At 39.0% G+C, this 26,128-nt stretch overlaps 1 protein-coding gene across 19 annotated transcripts in view; it reads left to right on the top strand.

The window, feature by feature from the left end:
* MAGI1 (membrane associated guanylate kinase, WW and PDZ domain containing 1) overlaps positions 1 to 26,128 on the top strand; it is a 675,347-nt gene that overhangs the window by 507,077 nt on the left and 142,142 nt on the right. The gene's annotated exons all lie outside the window — the stretch shown is intronic.

The raw sequence follows: 26,128 nt of genomic DNA on the forward strand, positions 1-26,128 counted from the left end.
AGGATTGTAGGAACGTTTAATCTCGCTGTTACCCCTGCTGTCAGTTGAAGGAATGCTCCCATCATAGCACTGAAAGAGTCAGGCCTGTAAAAGGTAGCCTAGAAATTCCCCTCCTGGTTGTTCTTGTATTTAAAGTGATGAGAAGGTGGGTTAAATACAGTGGTCTGGGCATGTGAGGAGAGAATTCGGCTTTTCACTTTGTAAGCAATTGCAAGTATGTCCAATGTGTTATTAAGGTAATTGAACTGCATTTCCATAAAGAGGATCGTTTCATTCCCAAATTCTTTCTTTAATACTGTCATAATGGCAGCTGTAGCACATATGAACTAATTTGCATGCAGATAAAGAATTCTGAGCAGCTTGGTAGCATCATTGCTGCATAACATACGTTGCAAGTAAGAGCTGGAGCTTTTACTAGAGGTATGCTCGTGGGACCCATCTCCCTGACTTTGTTAAATTTCAAATGAAATCCAAGCAAGGAATAGCAGTTTCAGTGACACCCCATTTGTTTTACAGGCAATAACTTCCCAAGTTACCTTAATTTGAGCAGTCATTTTGGCAAAAAATGGCAAAGATGTCAACAACACCTTCACAGTGAACTGAACATCAAGGAGGGCAGGAAAAAAGAAAAATGAAACAAGCATATATCCCACCCTGCCACTGGAGTGGAAAAGCACAATAAATATTTCTCACTTGCAAATCACATTAATTAGGTGATGTAGATTATGATGAAAGTGGAGAATGTACAGTGAGTTATGTAAAAACTAATCACACATAACAAAAGATTCTTTGTTTTTGCAAAGATTAGGAAGCCTTTTTCCATAGACATTTTCTATGAACTGTGATTTTCCCGTAACTGTGACGTCGTGACGTTACCGAAGTCCCCAGCAAAGTAAGCAACTAAAACAGGGGACAATGTGTGCCTTCCTTGTGTGGGGCACATGTAGGTATATTGAACACGCAGGTATTCAGGAAATAATACCTACTAATTGTCTACCTGTACAATTGTGATACCTAATTGTATAATTAATAAGTGACTTCCCACCATCAAACCCCAGATGTTGAGTTAGGCACATTCTACTGCTATATTATTGACAAGATAATTGTTTTGTTCTTTTGTTTTTTCATACATTTTTACAACTCAGAGGCTCTCTGTGACTGTAATTGAATGACCATGTGATTATAATCTCAGATGGTCATACAGTGCTTATTCCAGACCACAGCATTCATTGAAAGTAAAGATGTCCTTTTTTTTTTTTTTTTTTTTTTTTTAACCATTTTAGAAGCCATATTAGTGGACTTAAAAACTCAACATTCCAAACAGAACATTTCGCAGATTACTGTTGATTCCTTAGTGAGGATGAGATCTTTGGGTAGCATGTGTGTATCTTAGTTCTACAGATTTTAAAAGCATTCCAAAGGTTAGTCAATTGTTTTTCTGCCGATTATCTCAGTACAGCAGACAATGTGTTTGGCTACAAATACTGTAAAGGAGAAGAGAAAAAAAGAAAAACCTACAGAGGGTTGCGGTTGTTTGTGAGGGTCGTTTTGAAGCAGAGTTGCAGATTTGAGGAAGATACTCCTGTGCTCAGCATATGTCTGTCCATAGAGAGGTGGTGTGGAATTCTTCTGGGAAGGTTATCCACAACAGGGTGGCTTTGACATCGGTGCAGTGGGATAGTAGCATCTGGCAGTCTTGCTGATTGATGGCAGTGAGCCGGAAATGGGTGTATTATAGGGAGATGAAAATGTGTAAATTTGAGTCTAGGGATGCAATTCCAAGTAGGTGTTTAAAATTATGACTGAGGGTGGTAGAGCTGAGGGGAGAGGAGAATGATTTCTAGCAAGCAGCGCAAGTGGACCTCGATGGTGAAATAATTGTTTCTGGAAGCCATACGTGAGGCTGCACCTCCAAGGCCTGTGGCTTGAGTATTTGATCTAAAGGGTACCATTTGCAGATCATTAATGGGCCGGGTTGGGACCTTTGCCAGTTTTCCTATTACATGTTTCTGGATTCTGGCCAAAACCTTGTGAATGAGTTCCAACATCTAGACAGAGCCCCTTGGAGCTGAGAGAGAGTTAGAATGCGAGTGACCACTAGGAGTTCTGCATGGCCTGATGTATCAGATATCTACCTGTTGCCATCTATCGTTCAGCTTATCTTGGATCTACAGTAGAGTCTACATAACTTTAATGCACTTCACTGTTTTCAGACTCACACACCAGGGCAGCAGAGTAGGATGTGTTGACACTTTGTTGACTGGGCTGCCTTTATTTGTTGGTTCTACATCCTCGTTTCTGTTTGAGCATGGTCCACTGTGGAATTGAATGATGCACTGAAACCCTTCCATATTTGCTTTGGGAATTTGACAAAAGACAGTCCAATTCACCCTACATGTCTCATTTTTCTATAAGCAAAAACAGAGTAATGAAACATGACTAACATATATTAAGTCCTGTAAGTTCCAAGTCCTGTATAAGAGAAACTTTCTATTCATTATTGCTTAGAAATTCTTACAGCAATTTTATGAGCTACTGATTAGGAATGAGTACTTCTGTTTTACCTGTGGCAATTGTTTTTCTTCTCATGAAACCTGGGAGAGACTCCATCATTTCCAGATAGAGTGCATCAGATATTTTCCATTGCCTGTTGCCATTGTACACCAACTTTGTGATTTGAGAGTATACAGTAAAATGTTCATTGTGAAAGATTGCTGTCAAAACTTTCCCAAAGACCAAAATCAACTTTTCATTCTTCCTTCCTACCTTTCTTCCTTTTTTCCTTTTCTTCTCCCCTTTTTCCTTCCTTTTCTTCTTGCTTTCCTTCCCTTTCTTCTTTCCTCTCTTCCTTTTTCAAAGTTTCATTGAGCATTTGCTTTGTAACAAACACTCTAGTAACTTGAGGTCTGTGTTTCATGTGATATTTGCGTTTAAATTTCTGTTGGTGACAGCAGTAATAGGACATCATAAGCTCTTCTGTAGCTTGCACTCCCAGACTTCCTACTCTGGAAGTATTTGTGCTTGTGATTTTAAATGATACAAAATTATAGAAGGGATATTTTTACCCCTATGGCTAATTTCTATTTGTGTTTCACTTCTAACCACTATTTCCAGTTATTTCCAGGACTGAGAGAAAAATTCTTTCTTAAAATACTTGTGCAGTTGAGTTCTAACTGACATATGAGTTCCTTTTCAAGCATATGAGGCAAACAAAATTGCTTGAGGTCAAGATTTCCCTTGAAATTCTCTTGATCTGTGCAATATCTAACACTCCATGGGACAGTATGCATGTGAAACAGAGACTAGTGGGAGAACAGCCTCCAGTCACCTGGTCACTCCAGGACAGAAGTTCATTTACAAGGAGAAACAACACTACTCTTTAACTTGCTTTTTTTTTTTTTTCCTTACATTCTTTGCTTTTTTTTCCCTCCCCCACTCCTTGCCTCCCTCTCTTCCTTTTTAAAATTTCTGACCTTATATTATTAAGGTTGCCACATTAGATGGTGTTTATAGTGACTCCACTAACCCTCTGTTGTACCTTCACAGTTGTGTAGACTAGAGCATGGCCTCATGAAACGTTCCTATTATCTGAATTAGAGTTTTCTACTCTTGAGATAAATGGTGGGCATGCATTAGTTCAATAATAACTGGCTAATATGGTAATAGTATCATACACGGTAAGATTATGTGTACTTTATTGGTTGACTGTGGTGTAAAAGACTCTTTGGCAAATGTAGTATGTGTGCGTAGATTCCATCTTTAGCATGCAGGAAATACACATTCTGGTTGAGGAGATCAGTTAGGGTGTCATTTCAGTGGAGAGTGGGATATTCTACAGCGTGGGAAAGGAATGAATACTATGAGAACCCATAGTAATAATACCAAGCCCAACCTCTTTGTATCAGACAAGGTTCCTGGAAGAAGTGATGTGTAAGCTCAGCCTGAAGCCAAAAGAACACATGGAAGTCTTCCCACCCCTACTCCAGCAGGAATTGGTGGCATAAATATTTTTTTGGTAGAGGAATTATAGATATAGAATCTCCAAGTGCAGACAATCATAGTAACTGCCAGAAGTACCACATTCAGCTAAATTAGCCAGGACTTGTCTGCCTTTGAAGCATTTACTTTTGGGAGAGGTTTGGGGGGAGCTAAAAGTACCCAAATGGAAGTCTTGAGTACTGACACCTATGACTGGTGAAGAAAAGATGAGCAGGTCATACAGAAATTTTCAAAAGCTTGATTGACAGAATTTGGTTTTACCATGTAGACTTTGGGAAGCTACTGGAGGGACTTTAAACAAGTAAGTGATGTAATTATATTTGTATTTGTTGTTGTACCCTGAGTCTAGGAAGTGTGCCCTTTCTCATACATTATTGTGAGATTTCATCCTAAACTTAACTTTATGTAGAGGAGAAAATAAGAACAGGAATCCTTTCTTGATTTAGAGATCCTTTAAAAACACGAGTAAGTTACCTTCGAGATTATGGAGAGTGATACTTAAACTCCACCAGCCTATGCTTGTACTTATAGAACACTAGTCCTGTGAAATGCTCTGTAAAGAAAGAGTTGAGTAAACACAGCATAGTTTATTCTTTTTGGAAACTCTCAATTAATATCAGGATATTCAACACCTTTGAGAAGTCTTGCAGTGAAGAATTCTGTTTAATTGGGTTGAATCCAGTGCTTTTCGACATTATTTGACTCATATCTCATTATTGCTGGATATATATTAACATTTTTAGGCCACATTGTGGCAGAAAATATTGCTCTTGATGAAGGCCATTGTAAGAGTGAAGGAGGGTATGAAGTTCCGTTTGGATTTTTTTTTCCTCTGTGATAGTATTCCCTCTTTATTGATACTTTTCTGTTATAATAGAGATTTGGGAACCCATCATTACCTTAGGCTTGTGTAGCTATAATGAAGAATAGAAATGTCAGAGGAACACATCCCAGATACATTAAGTCCCATTGAAGTAAACAATCAGATTAATCACCATTATAAATTTTTTAAAATAGCAGAACTATGGTTTATGCATCAGCAGAGGCATGGTGGCTTCTTGGTAAAAATTGAGTTTTCTGATGGTTATCTTATAATGACTTTCTAATGCCTTACAACATAACATTCAACTTTTCATAAAGCTCTTGGGCCTGAAATGAATCATTAACGTATGGTAAAGAGTATAACATTTATTACGATGTAACAGCCACCCAAGAGGAAGATAAATCACTCAGGAACTCAGGTATGCATATTTACATTAAAATAGTGAATTTTCATTGTCCATGAATATTCATTGTATTGTATATTAATAGTAAGTAATACAGGCCTCAAGTCAATATTCCCTGAAATCTATATTTCATAAACTAATGGCATGTTGGCATATGTATTTAAATATTTATTAAACCAATTCTAAACATCTGTTGTACTTGCTCCTAAATTGTGGGCTATTGATATTTTTAAAGCAGCATTTCTTTCCAACATCCTTCCAGTGATGTATCTTGAAGGCTGGTTGTTTAATATAGAGATATATGCTAGGAGGTTTCTCTGTTTTGCTATCGCTGTGAGGTCAGAATTTTATTGCTTCTTGCTAAAGGCCACAGAAAGACTTTTATTGTTAAAAATCTCTATTCAGTGTAATCTCTGCAATAAAGTGGAAATGGGATGTGAGTAGTATCTCTAACAGTGATCTGTTATCAAGCTTAGGTTAATAAAGTGGTAAATTGATCCTTCTGTTTGAAGTCCCTTCTACTGTCTGAAGTAGGTATTACATCTCACATCTAGGCTTTTATAATGGGGTTTGCACTAATTATCAGCATCAAGATTTGGGATGGATTGATAAAATCATGCCCTTTTTCCTCTCCTTGAATTTGCAGAATCTCTTAAATTGGTGTCATAATAGTTTGCCCTCCACTGAATTGGCTAATATGTTTGCCAAAATAGATGTGATAGTGTTAAAATTTTGGAAAGCTATTTTGCTGCAGGTTGGTAATATAGAGTTAGCTCCCATGACTACCATGGTTCATAAGTCACAAAAGGCTTCTGAAAGGCAGTCTGGCAGTTAATCCTATGACATCTTAATAAACACTGTTGATGCATAGAAGATGGCTAGTCAACTGTAGCTCTTGTTTCTCCTGGGACTAACTCTTTTTGCATCTGGCCTCTTAATATAATGGAAATCCGGGAGTCATGCCACAAAAGCTTCCATTTTTGAGAATGTTGAATGATATGGTGCTATTTTTAAAAAGGTAAAAAATCAATCCTATTAATAGCTCACTTTTTTTCTTTTTTTGAATACTCATTAAGTGTCAGGCACGGGGCAAAGCATTTTACGTACATCTCCTTGTAACCTCACAACATCTCAAGAAACTAGGCCCTATTACTATTTCCATTTGCAGATGAGGGAACTGATTGAGGTTCAGGAAAACTAATTAATTTGCCAAGGGTCACCTGTTAAGTGATACAGCTGTGTTCATATATAAGTTTTTCTGGCTCCAAAACCCAAGTTCTTAACCATATTATTCAAGGATCTTCCACATAATTGCCTTAGGAACTATCTTTTCCCTTCTGGCTGGTTTGAGCTACTATGAATTCTTTTTTTGGTTATCTGTTGCTGTGTCACAAATCACTCTAAAACTTAGTGGCTTAAAAAGAATAAGCATTTATTTTGCACATGAATCTGTAATTTGAGTAGGGCTCAGCGGGGTGGCTTGTAGTCTGTTCCAGGAAGAGGAGGTGGGGTGGTTCAGCCGGAGCTAGCCAGTCCACTTCCAAGATGGCCGACTCATTTTGCCGCAAAGCTGTGCTGGTTGTTGGCTGGGATCCTTTTTTGTTTTCCTTGTGGGTCTCTCCAGCTTTCTCCGAGTGAGGCAGTTACGGTCGAAGAGCTGCTGTGCCAAAGGAGCAGAGCTGCAAGTATTCTTCTTATCTAGCCGTGGAAGTAACACAGCACCGTTCCTGCCTTACTCCTTCGATCAAGCAAGCCACTAAGGCCAACACAAATACACAGGGAATGGAATTGTTCTCCATATCTTAATGGGAAGAATAACCTATCACAATCTGTAACTTCAGTTACTGTAATAACCAAATTGTTGTTTCTCTTTCCACTCTAGAGTTTATTCTATTCAGTAGATGGAGTGATCTCTTTAAAATCTAAGTCAGGGCCAGACAAAGTGGCTCATGCCTGTAATTCCAGGCCGAGGTGGGTGGATCATGAGGTCAGGAGATCGAGGCCATCCTGGCCAACATGGTGAAACCCCGTCTCTACTAAAAATACAAAAATTAGCCAGGCATAGTAGCACACGCCTGTAATCCGAGCTACTCGGGAGGCTAATCCAGGAGAATCACTGGAACCCAGGAGGCGGAGGTTGCAGTGAGCTGAGATTGCACCACTGCACTCTAGCCTGGGCGACAGAGTGAAACTCCATCTCAAAAAAAAAAAAAAATATATACACACACACACACACACACACACACACACACACACACACACATATATATCAGATCATGACACTCCTGTGATGAAAATTCTCCAATGGCTTCCCATCTTCTTCATAAGATACAAAGTCCTTATGGTGGCCTCTATCTCTTTGTGTTGTCAAGTCCCCATTATCTCTCTGATCTATTAGGTTGGTGCAAAAAAGAAAGTAATGGCAAAAACCACAATGATGTTTGCACAAACCTAATAACGTCTTTCTCTTACCCCACCCACTCTGCTTCTGACTGTAATTCAAACACATAGCTTGCTTCTGCCTCAGGACATTTGCGTTTGGTGTTCCCTGTTGTGCCTAGAACACTCCTAGGCTTGCCAGGTGGCTCCTGCTCTCATTTCCTTTAGTCCTCTGTGCATATTTTACCTTCTCCGTGAGGAATTCCCTCATCATGTAAAATTGTAATTCTACTTCTACCATTGAAAATTTCCTACCACTCTTATTCTGCTTTTTCTCCCTCACGTTAAGTGACATATTGCCTATTTACTAGTTTATTTAATGTGTATCTCTACTGACTAGAATATCAACTCCATGAAGGCATAAACTCGGTTTATTTATCTATTTGTTTATTTTTTGCTGCATCCACCATCTTAAACATTACTTGGCACATCGTATGTGTTTAGTAGATACTTGCTGAAACCATAGCGGATTTCAACACAGGTTTTAACTTTCCATGGTGTTGATGTTTGTGAAGTATTTTAATTTGTGACTCTAACAATGTTTCATAATACCATCAAACCAAATTTGACTTAACAGCTCTTTGGGATTCCAAGTCACATTGAGGAGTTTAGGGTACAGGTTCCCACTGAGATCACTACTAATTCCCATCTCCTACCTTTTCTTTTGGGAAGAACAATAAAATGTCCAAAGGATTATTTTCTTATGAAGTTAAGCCCCAGTATACCTTTATTTCCACAAATAATCACGCAATTACTGCGTGCCTAGCCTGCGCTAGTCGCCGAAGATATAGTGGGACAGACACAACTCTATGGTGTTATGGTGTTAGTATTATGGTGTTAATATTATGGTGAATAAGGAAGATAAATAAATAAATATACAGATACAGAAAGTCATTTTACAGATTGTAAAATGTGCCATGATAGACTTATACAGTGGTCTGTGAAGGAGAACTAGAGGGGATCTACTTTAGTTAGGGTCAGAGAAGCCTTTGAGGATAAGACAGTCTTCAGGCCGAAACCTAGACAATGTCTTCTGGTTAGTTTTAACTACTAACTAGAGGGATACATTCATTCAGCTAATGTTTATGCAGCACCTAATATGGACCAGATACTATTCCACGTGCTTAGGATTCAACAGTAACGAGACAGATAAAACCCTCTGTTCTAATGCAGTTTACATGCTACTGTGGAAAGATTATTTTCTAAATGTTGTTTATAAATCTAAAATTATTACATATTAAGTATATCATTTGCAGTCCAGTCAAGACAGCAAAAATCATACTAGGTTTTTCAACAGAGGGACTCTATTATAGGGATTGGTATTGGAGATCTGAAAAAGCAGAAAGAGAGCTCTGAGGTCATACAAAGGAAATGACTTCAGAAAGCAGCCTATATGGTTGGATGGTGGGAGGATCAAAATAAAGAGTTTAGAGTTGTCATGGCTCAGAGGAGAGATCCCTGTGGCAGAGAGCTCAGATGTCTGAGGAGATGGCACTGGTACCTCTTGGGATGCTATGAGACTGACTCTGAGGAGCTGGAGACTGGAACCAACTTATGCTGCCAGGGCGAAGGGCCTCTGCTGGGTACATACTGACAGGAACAGCAACCATACAGGAAGTAGCTAGTCCACTCTGACCTCCCACCTTCTTTAGTTTCCCCCTATTGCAGAATAATCCTAGGAAATAGAGTTTGTAGACTCCTCACTTGAGTGTTGCAGAAGAGCGTTTGGAAGGGTAGATTTGGAGCCAAGCCACTAGATTAATAATCAGCACAAATGGTGATATGTGCTGTGGAGAAAGATAAAGCAGGATAGGTAGTTTAAGGGTGGGAAGAAGAGCTTACAATTTACAGTAAGCTACTAGGAAGCTCTTTAACAAGAAGGTGACTTTGGAGCAAATTCTTGAAGGAAGTTTAGGAGCAACCATGGGGGCTGCCTTGAGAAAGAGTGGCCAACTGAGACAAGAGTGTTGTAGGGATGAGTAATAGCAAGTGCAAAGGCCCTGAGGCAGGATTCTTTCTCGAGTATTCTAAGAACAGAGGCCAACATGTTTGATGCAGAATGAGACATGAAGCCATGTAGTGTAAAACTTTAGAGCTTAGCTTCCAGAGTAGGAAATCCTGGGTTTTAATCCCAGTTCAGCTCCCTTAAATAGATGGGATGTACTATATTTCTTTCCAAATCCTCATTTGAAAAGTGGTCTTATTTTAGTATTTTGCTCGTGATTGTGATAAGGTTTTAGGGGAAAAGAGAATACAAAGTACTTGCAGTACTTGACATGTGGTAAGTGCTTTATAACTCTTCTGTGGTGATAGTGATATTAACAGACCTCTGTTATTAGGTGAGTACATGCTACTATTTATTATTATTATGCTTTTAAAAAGAGACTGGGTCAGCCAGGCCAGGAGGCTGAGGCGGACGGATCACAAGATCAAGAGATCGAGACCATCCTGGCCAACATTGTGAAACCCCGTCTCTACTAAAAATACAAAAATTAGCTGGGTGTGGTGGTGCCTGTAGTCCTAGTTACTCAGGAGGCTGAGGCAGGAGAATTGCTTGAACCTAGGTTGAACCTAGCTGGAGGTTGCAGTGAGCCAAGATTGTGCCACTGCACTCTAGCCTGCCAACAGAGTGAAACTCCATCTCAAAAAAAAAAAAAAAAAAAAAAAAAAGAGAGAGAGAGAGAGAAAGGGTCTTGGTATGTTGTCCAGTCTGAACTTGAACTTCTGTGCTCAGGCGATCCTGTCACTCTCAGCCTCTTGAGTAGCTGGGACTATCGGTGTGTGCCACTGCACCCAGCTTATTATCACACTTTGTAAAGGACCTAGAGCTTGAAAACTAGGGCAAGAAACTGTTTTTGATAATTTCTGCTGTTTCAATCCCCTCTACCCCTGTAAAGATTTTTGAATTGTGCATCAGTCCAGTACTACCTTCTCCAATAAACTTTATGATGTGTTCTCACCCTCATTTTCAGTATTTGTGTAACCCGAAGCATGTAAGTGACAGGTTTGCTATTATGGTTGTAAAAAAATGGCAATACTTTTTCTCTGTAACATATTGGACCATATGATTCGGTGTTGATTACAATGAAGCCTGAAGTGGCAAGTGACAATTCTGATGGCTGAGAGTTTGGCTGAAGATTCCCGGAATTCATCCCCGGCCATGAGTTGGTGCCATGGACTTCGGATACTTAGCTGTTGATAGGGTTTATTTCTGGATGGTGGGGGTACTTGTTGTCTTTGGTTCTTTCATAGATTCTACATTGTTTACAGCATTAACTTTTTATATCTGAAAAGAGAAATAAGGGACAACTACCAAAAATTTGATCAGGCCCTATTTTGTGAATTTTATATTTTCCGTGGCTTGCTTTTAGTATAAGTATCATTCATTGACATTGGTTGGTATTCATTTAAGCATTTAGAAGGCCACTTGTTTTTTCTTAGATGTCTCATTTTCTGTTTTGCTTATGTAAACAAAACAAAAAATTATTATACAACATTTTACGAAGTGGTTAATTTAAAAAATTATTCTCTTCAAATGTAACATATGTTACATGTTGAGATTAGGAGCTCTCTGCATTTCCCAACTGGTTCATTTAAATACTTTCGGGGTTTTAAAAATTATTATTATTGTTTTGTCTTGAAACAACAAACCCACTGGAGACCAAGGCAGTAGCTTCAGAATTTATTAAACACTTTGACTCTTTGCTTCCCTCTGGGCAAAAATGTGGGTTTCCCAGAAGATGAGAGCCTAACTGCTAGGTAAATAGGTTAAGAGGCAAGTATCTGGTGAAAACTTCTTATAAGAGCTCCAGGATCATCTATCATATCACCAGGTCTTCCCTGGCTGACAGGAAGCTAATGTCAGTCTCACCCTGCTGCCAAATGGAGGAAATAAAGATTGCCTCTGCCCTCTTTTTGCCCTTGATCAGCAGTTGCTGTGACAGGGATGACAAATCAGATGGAACCCAAGAGTGAGAACCAGTAAGCATTGTGTGATAATGACATTCACTTAATACACATGAAACAAAACACAACAAAAACAAAGCTCCCCAGATTTTCTTTTGCTATTTATATGTCACAACAAAGGTGTCCATTTCCTTTTCATGAAAATTATATCTAATAAATATCCATTGATTGGATTTTATCTGGACTCACATTGGGTCCAGTTTGAATAGATGACAAAGGCGTAATTTGCATTCTTGGATTAATGAGCATCCTATAGGCTTAAAGTAATGTGACTGTCTTAGAAGGCAAAGCACTCACCTGACATCTCTGAAATAAGGCCCAATTTCTATTAGATTCTATTTAAACATTATTGTCTTTATGTAACTTAAAATAATTCAAAGTAACTTATAATAATAAAAACTGCTTGATTTTATTTTTTAAAAATTGGCCACTACTTTTCTGATAATACCTTTGATACCTCATATAGTATTCTAATGATATAGTTATTTTTAAAGTCAGTGTGGGTAAAGACCAGAACTTGAGTTTATCGCATCAGCACAGGCTTCTGTTCCTCACTGTCTGCATTTTCCAAGCAAATGTTTAGAAGCATTAGTAATTGGGTTTTTTATGTTGCTGTTGTTTAAAAAAAAAAAAAATCACCTCTAAAAGCTACCTAATTTGGCTTAACAATGAGACTGAAAAAAATAATTTCTATGACTCATCTATCTAGAAACTATAGTCCATAACATAAAATGAGCTACAGTTGTAGCCAGAGAAGTACCACATAATGTGAGAATGTAATTGCTCATTGAGCCATGAACTAATTGAAATGAGGGCAATAACAGTTAATCAGCTGGGTCTACATGATTTTGTAGTTGCTCCAAGTCCATATATTTTTGGATTGTGATTTATAGTTACAGAGATCATTGGCAAACATTGAATAAGGTAATGGACGGGGGTGGGGAGTCAAAGCTATAGTTTAGTTTTCTGGGAATCTGCTGATGTCATTATTTATGGGGAAAAACATAAGCATGTTATGAACAACACCAGAGTCCCAAGAGTGAATTCAGCTGCCTGAGAACCCATATGACCAGGCTAAGCATTTCACATGTGTTGTCTCATGTAATCCTCATATACTTTTATGTGATATTTAAATTCTCATGTTTCTCAGCCTTTGCTCATGAGACACTTTTTGAATGTTTGAGTTTTTGATGCCAAATCTAAAACCCCTTCAAGGTAAATACCGCTATAAATATGAAGGAAAAAAGCACATGTTAAAAAATGGAAAGATATGTTCAGTTTTATGCTACTTACTCTGTAGGCCTTCTTCAACACGATACTGCTGTGTGGCTAGAAATTTTACTGTTCCCAGTAAGTTTTCTTCAACACTATGAAGACCATGCGCGGGTAGTACTATAGTGTACCTTTCTTTGGTGTCGGCTTATTAGTATTGTACCCAGTTCTTCTTTATTTTTTCAACAAGTTGTATGTTGTACTCTATGATATTTCCTCTTGTTTACTTTGATGTAGCCATATGTATACTTGATGGTAGCCAAAATAAAATTTACATGTTCAAGGCTGTACACTTGAGAAGGCTTCAGAACTCTCATGCCTATGTCAACTGAGAACGAATGTATTTATTAAATGAACATGAACTCCTTTTTTCTTGTATCTGTTTTGAATTGCTGTTGTAATTGCTTTGTTTTAGTACCAGATACAAATTTATTTCTTTATATCCAGTTATATAATATTTACTCAATAAATATCACATTCATTTAATTATAGAAGGCTTTGATTATGTGAAGAATAACATGGTTAACATGGAATTAGGGCAATTGAGATCCTCAAATTTAGACATTGTATTTCAATAAGTAGGCATTGTCTTATGGATCCTTGCTAGTGGCTAATGCCTAGAATGATGGTATTTATAGAATGTGTTGACTTTGTGATTTCTTATTGAAAGATAATCCAAAAAGTTGTGGTTAGGAGCTATATAGATTCTTGTGTGACTTTGAAAAATGGTGATTAGGGATGGAAAATTTCGTCAAGGTTGGAAAAATATACCCCTCTTGGAAGAATTAAAGTAGGCATTACGTATAGAAAACCTGTGTTCCTTGTTAGAGATACAGTAAGTGATCCATAGTCTCTTCTTTCTTCCATAACCATTTCCCTTTAGAAGCACAGAGTATGTTGTGGTCGGGGGGCAGATACTGTTGCTGTCATGGCTAATGCTTACCGAATGCATATTATGACCAGGTTAAGCAATTTACGTGTGTTGTCTCATGTAATCCTCACACAGTCTTTTCAGGCATGCATTATTATTATTCCCATTTTAGAGATGAGAAAACCAAGGCCCAAAATGTTTACCTGGTCTATGGTTGCACAGTTTGCAAATACCAGAGCTGAGATTTGGACTCACCAAATCTGGTTGTAGAGTTTGTAACAATTTCTCTAGATCGCCATTCTGAAAGAGTTTTAGATCCCTGCAGTTTTTAGGAAAATGACATAACGTGGTCAGTGATTGCTGATCTCACTCTTTCTCTGAGTTCCCATATTGAGAGGACTAATGAAAGCAGCTGTTAAATTGATGAAGAGTAAATTATACTATGTATTAATATTTATGAAAATGTAACAACACCTCAACTAAATTATAATATTCATGAGAACAGCAATCAGGTTTTACCCATCTTTACATCTCTGCAGTGTAATAGTTTTTTTAACAACTTTATTGATACACAATTTATACACAATAAAATTCATTCCTTTAAAGTATACAATTCTTTAGTTTTTATTCTATGCACAGAACTGTGCAACCATTGAAACGATCTAATTTTGAATAATGTTCATTATTCCCCAAGGAAACCATGTAGCTATTAGCAGTCATTCCCGATTATTATTATTGTTATTATTATTTTAGACAGGGTCTCACTTTGTCACTCAGGCTGGAGTGCAGTGGCATGATCATGGCTCACTGCCGTCTCAACCTCTGCTGGTCGTAAGTGATCCTCCCACCTCAACCTCCCAAGTTTCTAGGACTACAGGCACGTGCCACTATATCTGGCTAATTTAAAAAATTATTTTAGAGACAAGCTTTCACTATTTGCATAGGCTGGTCTTGAACTCGTGGGCTATCATGCCTGGCCCCAGTTTTTTTTTTTTTTTTTTTTTTAACTAAGCAAGAAAGTTGCCAAATATTGGAAACATTCAGTATTTAGCATTGAGCATGCAAAATCACCTAATTTGTAGAAACTTGATATTCTTAATCACAGCTTTTTACCAAAATAATTATTTTCTTTTAATATGCTTTTGAAAATTATCTGATTGAAATCGTTGGAAGTAGTTCGTTCCATTTTACACAAACAATTGCTATAATTAATCAGAGAAAGCAAAAGTATTACTACCTGCCATAATAGAGTCTATCTGCTCTAATCCCCTTTTCTTACAGACAACTTTTAGTGCTAGGGTATAGCATTACTGGTTTCCTGAATCCCTCTTGGAACAAAAATGCCTCAAGGATAATCCTCAAAAGTTGATTTCTGATAAGTATGTATCTAATGTTGAAGATTCTAATCCTTTATTTCCTGGATGCTTTTTAATACTGTTTGAAATGAATCAATTACAGCTTGAGAATTCTCACATTCCTGACTTTAATGAATGTGAGGTTCCATGAGTTTGTATGTGTCAAAAGTTCCTTCCCTGAAAAATGAGAAAAAATGGTTAATGTTCAGGTTCAAGTTGAATTTCCTGTGGAATGTTTTCTGGTCCACCTCAGTATTCTGTTTAAGAGGCAGTAAGACATAGTTCCTGACGGTTTAGGTTTGGGATCAAAGAGGTTGTGGGCAAGGGTTTTATCAGCTTTCTTCTCCCAGACCCTCAACTCCATCAGCTCCCCGCTATGTTTCCTGGATGAAGACAGTGTTGATTTATTCAACCCTGGGTGAAGAGCTGTGGAAATTCAGCTGCACCTCGCTCCTCCACTAGTTTATCCTCCCACCTCTCCCCAATGTCTTCTCTGTGTACAGAAGTTCCCACCACTCTATAGTAACAAAAACCTGGTTTCAGGTCCTGGTCCTGCCACTTACTAGCTGTGTAATTCTTGGCAAGTCACATAATGTTCTCATCTGTGACATAGGATAATAATATTGCCGACTTTATAGTGTTGTTGCAAGGATTAAATGAGATAATGCATATAAAGAATAAATGTTGACCTAAATACAGATTTTTTAAATGAACATAATTTTCTAACGCCTTAAATTTGCTGAGGGGTTTGTATCCTTGCACATAAATTTATTTGGTCTCACAATCATTCTGTGATATAGTCAGAGCAGTGGTTACCCTTTTTGTTTCACAGATAAGGACATTGAGTGCATAAAAGGGAATTTTCCAAGGTAGTCACGTAATTAATTTAGTGGCAGAGCTGGATCAAGACTGGTTCTTCTTACATCAGCTCCTTGAGCTGCTGTTTTTGTTTATTACTGGGAACCATTTGCTTGCCCTAGACAAATATATACTCTCTTTTTGTTTTATATGATTCATTCAATAATATGGAAGGTCCACATTTTGCTTTGACATAATGTAGATCTCCTTGAAAGGTAACATGTTTACACTTAAGTGAGAGCACCTGGCTTCCAGGAAAAGAATGCATGGTCAGTTTGCATAGTTCCTGTGGAGCTACTTGGATTTGGCACTCAATCCTTCATCCCATGTCATAGCTATGGAGAAAAGAGCTAGAAGTAGGATCATGAAAACAAGATCGGATGCTTCTTATCTGTCATGTCTAGGCCAATTTTGCAAATCATCAGCACAATGGAATAAATGCCAAGTCCTTATTTATTTCAAGTATTTTAGGTGTGGTTTTTAAAATGAGATTCCAGTACCTTCATCACACAGTGTTCCTCCATGCAAGATGGAATCTGAAAGGGTTTGCTGATCCCAAACATGCAAGTTATAACTGGAATAAAATAATTGTCTTTACACACCTGCTGTTGAGTGGCTTGGCATTATTCCATTTATGAGACACAATTACTGACACTTCTGTGTTGAGATCTGGGATAGAAAAAATGAGGTTCCTGTTTCTGACCTTTGTTATCATAGTTGAGAGATTTGGACAGAGAATGCCCCATTATTCAAAATGGTGCTTCTAGAAAGGATCCATTCATGTTGCCCTGAGTGGCCTTGCTTCCTTGTGAAGTGATTTGTAGATCACCACATATAAAGTGTTAAATAACTCAGGAACTTCCCCTGACCCCCGAGGAGGAGGCAGGCCTTCTTTATTTCTGTTTATTTTATAATGTGTTATAGGGACGACAATCAGTCAAATCTCTTTTAGCTGCTTTCTCATTTACAATGAGGCATCAATTCTGATTGGATACAGACCCAAACTGATTCCAAGTTCTTTGAAGACAAGGATCTTGCCTTTTCAGCTTTGTTCTGCTGAAGGGACAGCACCACTGGGGGTGGGTGGAGGGGTGTGTGTGTGTGTGTGTGTGTGTGTTGCTTAGTGACACTAACAGTTTGAGTCATATTTATTCATGTGACCCTTCTGAGTCTGCATAGCTATCTCATCTGGAATTACATGTATCATGGATTTTTACCCCCTCTCTCCACTGTTTGTTTTCTAACCACTCCCACCCTCCAAAGTAGTATGAGCTGTAGATTGTTTTCAGCCCTTTCCATGGCACCGTGACCACCTTGCCCACACACCTTTTCTTTTCATATTGGAATTGTTTCTGCTTCGACAAACCCTTCTGTCTCTATCTCTCACCTTTGAGTCCCTAATTCCTACTGTGATGGTATTTGGAGGCAGGGCCTTTAGGAGGTAATTAACCGAAGGTCAGATTCTCATGATGGATTTGATGTCCCATGTAAAAAAGAGGATGGGCTCTCATTTCCTGCCATATAAAGATACAGCAAAAAGGCAGCTGTCTGAAAATCAAGAAGAAGGCCCTCTCACCAGACAATTCTTGTTATGTTCCCCAGGCTGGATTTGAACTGCTGGGTTCAAGCAATCCTCCCACTTCAGCTTCCCTTGTAGCTGGGACTCCAGGTGTGTGTCAAAATGCCTGTCTCAACAAATGCTTGTTGTTTAAGCCACCCAGTTTATGGTATTCTGTTATAACAGTACAAACTAACGAAGACAAGTCCTTATACTTATGTTAAGGAGAAAGTCTCAAATTGACATTCATGGGTGTCTAAGATAGTTCTAATGTTTGTCACTCCCGTTTTGTGATAATAGGATAATTCAGACCTCAGGCTCAAAGCCTTAGGCTGCAGATAAAACAAAATGGCTTTATTTTTGTTGCATTTATTTTTAGTTACTTACTCTTTATGGCAGGATGAAACTGATTCTCCATTTGAGGTAAAGCTAAATGTTTCCTTTTTAAAAAAATTTTACACAGTAAAATTCACCATTGTGGCATGTGCTGTGGGTTTTGACAAAAGCACAGTCATGCAGCCACCACAATAGGCAGGAAACAAAACAGTGTCCTCCTCCTTTCCCTAATGACCTGTGCTGCTCCCACCCTACATACCTGGTAACCACTGCTTGATTCTCCATCTCTGTAGAATATGTGGAATACAAACGGAGTGGTCATACAGTGAGTAATCTTTGAGTCTGGATTCTCTTTCCCTGAGCATAATGTATGTGAGACTCGTCCATGCTGTGTGTATCTGTAGTTTTGCTGAGCAGTTGTTCTTTGTAGGGATGTGCCACAGTGAATTCATTCACCAAATGAACCACATTTGGTTGTTTTCTAGTTTTGGTTGATTATGCACAAAGCTCTTCTAAACATTTGTGTACAGGGTTTTGTGTGAATATGTTTTCATTTCTCTGGAATAAACATTTAGGAGTGGGATTGTTAGGTCATATGAGAAATTTATGTTTAACTTTTTAACCAACTGCCAAACTCTTTCCCCAAATGGTTGTACCATTTTGTATTCTTCCCAACAAGGCATAAGAGTTCTAGTTGCTCCATATTTTTGCCAGCATTTGGTATTACAGAAACATTTTTAAACCATTCTAATAGGTATGTGGTGGCTAAGTATTTCCTTTTTACCTAAATATGTTTATTTATTTATTTTTTTTTTTGAGACAGAGTCTCACTCTGTTGCCCAGGCTGGAGTGCAGTGATGCGATCTTGGCTGACTGCAACCTCTGTTTCCTGGGTTCAAGCAGTTCTCTGCCTCCGCCTCTTGAGTAGCTGGGAATACAGGCGCCTGCCACCGTACCTGGCTAATTTTTGTATTTTTATTAGAGACGGGGTTTCACCATCTTGGCCAGACTGGTCTTGAACTCCTGACCTCGTGATCCACCCACTTCGGCCTCCCAATGTGCTGGGATTACAGGCGTGAGCCACTGCACCCGGCCTGTTTAATTTTTTTTTAATTAAATAAAATGTCTGTTTCACCACAAAAGGCAGTTTGATTTGAGGGGTAGATATTGAGTAAATCGTAGTGCTGATCATCATATATGGCAAAAATTGTGCCAGAGGTAGGGTAACTGAGTGAATTTGGAGGACTAATACATTCTACTGGCCTCTAGCTCTGTCAACTAAAGAATGAACTGCATGAGGCTGTCCTGGATATCTAACTGATACTCTGGATATTTACCAGATGCAAATGATTGTGTTAGAATAGGAAAATGATGATCTGTTCTTAATACGGAAGCAGTTGCAGTGACTGTCATTTTTTGAAGTCTTGTTAGGTTTTGACAAGCAAGACTCAGATTAATTTAACAGCAGGTGATATCGTGGAATATTGACAGTTTAATCTTTGTGGGCTGATTAGTTTTCTTTAATAATCTGGCCATAAGACCATTTGGACAGTTGCTGAGTGAGATCTCAACATCTTGAAACCGGATGGCTTTGGGAACGTGAAGCAGTAGGAAATGGCTTATCAGAATTTCACCAGTAAGATTTTTCTTTTTCTACCTCAACTGGATTTTTCAAGAGAATTTCTAGAATAAAAAGATGGAGTGAACAAGTTCCTAGTACAGTTTCCTTTTTGTAGTCATGGTTTGTGGATTTTAGTGATAAGGAAGGTCACTTTCTCGTTTCCTCAGCGGGAGTCTCTGAAGCCAGATACACTGCAAGTTTATGAACCATAAAATGTGCGTAAGAAGCAGGTAGCCACTCAAGCTTTACTGGGTGAACTTTGGGGGCACTGCTAATTCATTCTGAGACACTCACTAGGACATAGCTCAAATTAATTACTTAAGTTATGATCCGGTGGTGGGAAGGGTTGATATTATTCACTATTCTAGTACAAATCTTGGAGGTACTTAAATACTTGAAAAGGACCCTATTTAAGTGATGAGCAGTTTGAGGTTTAAAAATAAAATCAGGTGGAAAAATAGTACCACTTTCTCAAATCTACTTGTAGTATATTCCTATTCATCGGTAAGGCAAGTAAAGTATTGTTGACCTTGAGGCTGGCTTTCTAAGAGATGCGAAACCTTGGGACATTGTTTGTGTGATTCAGCTGGAGTCTATAAGTCTTTTGCATGTTTTTTGTGAGGACTATCTTACTATTGAAGATACTTGAGTAAAATACCCAAGAATCAGGTCTTAAAATATTTCTTAATGATTTCATTCAGTTTATAAAATGCCAAGACAATTACCTGCCTACTGATACCATTCAGAGCATGAGAAGTGTGTAAAGAAGGAAACCATCATTTCATCTCTTCCCATTTCTGAAGTCACCTTCCTGAGGTGACTAACCACTGTTAAGGGTATAGTATTATTATACCCATTTAACTATGTGAACTCATAAAACTCATAAACTTGTAAAACATGCCATATTCTGTTTTTCAATGAAATGCAGTGATAGTTTACATCTTATTCTGTAACTTGTGTGTATCACTTCAATGCACATTAAAGGTATTCTTTCAGGTAACTGCATGTAGATATAACCATTCTTTTTTTTTTTTTTTTTTTGAGATGGAGTCTTGCCTCTGTTGCCCAGGCTAGAGTGCAGTGGCGCGATCTCAGCTCACTGCAACCTCCGCCTCCCTGGTTCAAGTGATTCTCCTGCCTCAGCCTCCCGAGTAGCTGGAACTACAGGCGCCTGCCACCATGCCCAGATAATTTTTTGTATTTTTAGTAGACATGGGGTTTCACTGTGTCAGCCAGGGTGATTTTGATCTCCTGACCTCGAGATCCAGGCGCCTCGGCCTCCCAAAGCGTTGGGATTACAGGCGTGAGCCACTGCACCTGGCCAATTTAACCATTCTTTACCATTTACCATTACATAGCTAAAACATTTTCCCAAGGGTGGATCAACCATATTTCATTCGATCATTTCCATATTCTTGGACACTCATTTTTTTCAAAGCATATGAGAGTTTTTTTGTTTGTTTGTTTGTTTTTAAGAGAGGTTTTCTTTTATCTGTTTGAGATGTCATGCTGTTTCGGGTAAGTATGTTTCTTGTTCTTGAGTGCTAGAAGTTGTTTGGGACATGGTACTGGATGTAGTGTAATGAAGGCAACTCAGACATTCTCATGGTTGAGAGCTGTACTGACCAGTCCAGTAGCCAGTAGCCACATGTGGCTATTTAAACTTAAAGTCATTAAGATTAAATAAAAGTTCATATTCAGTTTCTCAGTCACACTGGCCAGCCACTTTTTAACAGCTACATGTGGCTAGGGGCTACCATGTTAGACAGCACAGATATGGAACATTTCCATGAAGACAGGTTCCATCAGACAATGATGGTTAAGGATGAGGGATGCTGCCATCAGATTACCTGCATCCAGACAGACCACGGCTCTGCCCAACTTGTTATGTAACCTTGGACAGGTTACTTCTCTGAGTCTGAGCTTCCTCATCAATAAAATGAGGGTAATAACAATCCTTACTTCTGGGTTTTTTGTGAAGATTATTTACAATAATAGTACTGATTAAGTGCTTAACACCTTGCTTGGGACTAAGTGAACATCTGAGAAATGGAAGCTATTATTTTTTTCCCAGTGTTACATATGTTTTTCTTTTTTGGAGGGTTGGACACTGTGTTTATTATTAGCTTAAAGCTAATAACTGCAAGATATTGTTGGCCCAATTTCTAGCTAGAGAAACAGAAGGCAGTATTGTGGGCTAAGGAAAATCCCAGTTTGTCAGCCTGGTGGCTTTTTTTTTTTTATTTTTATTAATACGCTGTCCCTGAGAAACATGGTTGAATTTGTTTTACTCGTCTTCTGTCAGGAAGTAACCCTTCTGGCTTTGTTAGAAGCATGGTTTGTAATAATTGTACCCAACCCAGATGGCTCCTGAAAACCCTTTGAAATGCCATCTGCCAGGCGTGTGTCCAGCCAGCAGCCTGTCATTCTGCTACAAGAAAAGAGAAGGCGGGGTCCCCTCCCTGGGTCCTTTTCTCCAAAGCATCGCTGAATGGAGCCTGGTCAGGCTGGCCCAGACCCAGGGCAGGCTGCTCAGAGGATAGCTGGGAAACCTCCTGCTAGCCTGAGCATGGAAAGATTTTGTCTGGGTAATAAACCCTGAACGGTTTATGGGTGGAGACTTGCCCGCCCACCCACTCCCTTCCCCTGCTGCTCTAAGGCATCCTAAGCATATTTATTTACATGGAAAAATGGGATCTTAGTTTCATGTTTCCTCTGAAATCTAGCATTTTTGACATTCTTGATTATTTTGAATCCTCTCGGGAAATTAAGACCCCAGGGTGATTGTTGTCTTTAAGGTAAACCTGATAAATTGGATCTGAAAACATCATTGAAAGAATGGCAAAGATGGCTGCAGAAGGAGAAAAAAATCAACGTTGTCTGGTTTGGCAAGACTATAAAACTCAACACATTTTTTGTTTTGTTTTATTTTGTCCTCATTTTTTTTTTTTTTGAGATGGATTAAGTTAATGGAACTTTGGTATGGAGGCTGAATATGAGAGTTGCCATATAGAACATATTTAGGACAGATCCTTTCACAGCAACTTTCAAAGAGCTTCTATTCTTGCACTGCACTGGAATTCCCAGTGTGATGTAGACTGTTTGTGTTTTACAAGTAGCTGGCTGAACAGCTTTTTCACTTGGCTCCAAGGCATCACACCCTCCTTCTTTGCTCCTATCTTGCTGGCTACTGCTGCTTAGTGTCCTTTGACGATCTTTCTCTTACTCCCATCTTCTAAAAGTTAAAAGTTCTCAGTGTTCACTCCAAACTTCTTGGCTTTTTTTCCCTAAACTCTCTCTGTAGATTTTATCTTTGTCTCTTACCTTCAGATGCCTTTGGTTTACTAATCAACTGATCACCCTTATTAAGTTTACATTCCACCCTCTACTCTGACCTTCAGACTTTTAAGATCAACTGTGGGCCGGGCGCGGTGGCTCAAGCCTGTAATCCCAGCACTTAGGGAGGCCGAGACGGGTGGATCACGAGGTCAGGAGATCGAGACCATCCTGGCTAACACGGTGAAACCCCGTCTCTACTAAAAATACAAAAAAAAAACTAGCCGGGCGAGGTGGCGGGCGCCTGTAGTCCCAGCTACTCCGGAGGCTGAGGCAGGAGAATGGCGGGAACCCGGGAGGCGGAGCTTGCAGTGAGCTGAGATCCGGCCACTGCACTCCAGCCCGGGCTACAGAGCAAGACTCCGTCTCAAAAAAAAAAAAAAAAAAAAAAAAAGATCAACTGTGCTCCAGCTCTCTGCACCTAGCTGTCTGTTAGGCATTTCAAACCTAACACGTCCAAAAGTGAACTTTTGATTTTCCCTTTTCCCAAAACCGTTCCCCTCAGCCTTCTCAATCTCTGCAAATGGCACAGCCCATTTGCCCAGGTCACAACATAAGTATTTCTGTCTTTATTCTTCTGTCTTTCTTACGTACAACATCCAATCCATCAGCAAGTTCTATTAGTTCTGTCTTCAAAATATAGACCTAACATGGTGTGATGAGCTGACATACTTTGTTTTTAAATTTAATTTAATTTTAAGTGCTGGGATACTTATGTAGGACGTGCGAGTTCGTTACATAGGTAAACATGTGCCGTGGTGGTTTGCTGCACCTGATAGTCCATCATCTAAGTAGTAAGCCTCACATGCATTAGCTATTTATCCTGGTGCATCTCCAACCCCCTGATGCTCTCTGTCCTCCATCGGTGGGTGGCATGGAGAGCATCAGGATAAATAGCTAATGTATGTGGTGCTTAATACCTTGATGATGGGTTTTACTTTTAATATGTCTGTTCTATGGACTATACTGTAGCTCTTTAAAATACTCTGTTTGTAATAGAAATCTCACTGCTTCTAATCAGTTCTGTCCTACTATTCTAGTCCATATCTTGATTACCATTCACCTGGACACTATGGTAAACACCTAACTGGTCCCCCTGCTTCTATTCCTGTCCAACCCACCTTACTCTGCCAAAACATGTTCTCCTTGAAGTCAAAGAGCTTTAAAAAGGAAAACCAAGCCGAGTGTGGCGGCTCATGCCTGTAATCCCAGTAATTTGGAGGCCAAGGTAGGAGGACTGCTTGAGGCCAGGAGTTGGAGACCAGCCTGGGCAATATAGTGAGACCCCCCCCCCCATCTGTAAAAAAAAAAAAAAAAAATTAGCTGAGTGTGGTGGCACATGCCTGTAGTCCTAACTACTCAGGAGGCTGAGGTGAGAGGATCTCTTGAGCCCAGGAGCTGTGATTCCTGCACTGCACTCCAGCCTGAGCGATAGAGCAAGACTCTGTCTCTAAAAAGAAAAATAAAAGAAAAGCCAAATCAAGGCACCCCCTTGCTCAAAACCATTCTAAGAATGGCATTCCATTATCCTTAGAATAAAATATGAAGTGTTTTCTGTGGCCTACGTAATCTTGCCCCTTGCTTTCGTTTCCAGCCCTTTTTTCATCACTGTACTGCAACCATGCTGGCCTTTTTGCCCTTTCCTCGACACACCAGATCACACCTGTATCAAAGCCTTTGCCCTTCCCTCTGCCTGGATGCATTCCCCATCACCCTTGCATTCGCCAGACTCTTCCTCATCACCTAGCTAAAATAGCTTCCCTACTTCTCCCTTGCTTCCTCCCTCCATGACACTGTCTAAACCTGTAACCTATGTTGCTCCGAGATACCTTCTGATCCTTCAGTCTATGGAAGAATGATTTCCTCCTGATACTATATGCTGTATTTATTTATATGCATATTTGTTTTCTGTGTCTCACAGTAACATATAAATTCCATGAAGGCATGAGCTTTGTCTTGTTCACAAGTGTTTCCCCAGTGCCTGAACTAGTGCCTGGCATATGTTGGGGCCTCAGTAAATATTTGTTGAATAATGCCATGGCATTATTCATGGCAATATATAATGCCATGAATGCACACACACATACATATACAGATATATATATATATAAAAATATATATAATAACAGATTATTATAGTGGGATTTGAACAGTAAGATTCCATCAATTAATTCTAACAAAAACATAAACTATAATGTCTACTAAAAATTTTTGAGCAAAGCCTTCAGAAAGGATTATCTCATTCAATACACACAACAAACTTATGGATTAGGTGCCATTGTTATCCCTCTTTTGCAAACAAGGACACTGAGAAATAGTAGACACTAAGGAACCTGTCCAAGACCACAAGTTGGAGAGGTAGACCATGAACCTAGCATTCCCACTCCAGACCACTGCTCTTTAACAGTATGTGATACTGTCTCTCTGTTTCCTGTGCCTGACACTTGATATGTAAATTTAAAAGTTGTGAACTACCTCAAGGGATTTGTCATCACCTGCCAGGGGAGGCACGAAATGGGAACAAATTAGGAAACAGTGTAAGAGTATCTGACTTCTTTAACCCCAAGGCTCTAGCATGCTGATTATGAGAAGCAAACATCTATAATATAACCATTCTATGCCCAATTTGCAGCTATTTAAAATATTCAGATTTCAGATAGAAGAATTGTGTACACTAAAAATACATTTTGCCTGAGTAACGTGTGTAGTAAGTGTTGAGTGTTTTTGACTTATGAAAATTATGAATATCCATTGTAGGTGTAGATGCGGTCATTCACATGGGCAAATGATCAGAGACTGCACAGCGCTAAGAACTTTAGGGCCACTAGGCACATACAGTTGGTTATTTAATTCCTAGGCATAGGGATATATCCTTGCTTATTATATAGGAAAACATTGATGTTAAATCACCACCACAGGTAATAATGCCTTGCAAAATGAGCTCTGTTGAATGTAACAGCAGAAATCACATTTTTTGCGCTCTCTCTCTCTCTTTTTTTTTTTTTTTTTTTTGGTCTCATAATATTTAACATAGGCTCCTAGTACACGGTACCTAGTTGCTGCTTGGCTTATTTTCCTTTCTTGACTTATGTGTAAACCACATTCTGCTCATTGCTTCTACTTTGTTGACTGAGATTGGGCTAAAATGTTAGATCCACAGCCCAGCACCTGAGCTAGGTGACTTTTGTTCTCTGGGTGCTCTGCATGATTTCATAAGAGGAAGTGTTACATTTGTCAGCCACGGAGAAGATGACCAGATTAATTCAGGGGGAGAATTTTCTAGCAAATGCA

This window comes from Chlorocebus sabaeus, chromosome 22 (assembly GCF_047675955.1).
Source record: "Chlorocebus sabaeus isolate Y175 chromosome 22, mChlSab1.0.hap1, whole genome shotgun sequence".
Lineage (NCBI taxonomy): Eukaryota > Metazoa > Chordata > Mammalia > Primates > Cercopithecidae > Chlorocebus > Chlorocebus sabaeus.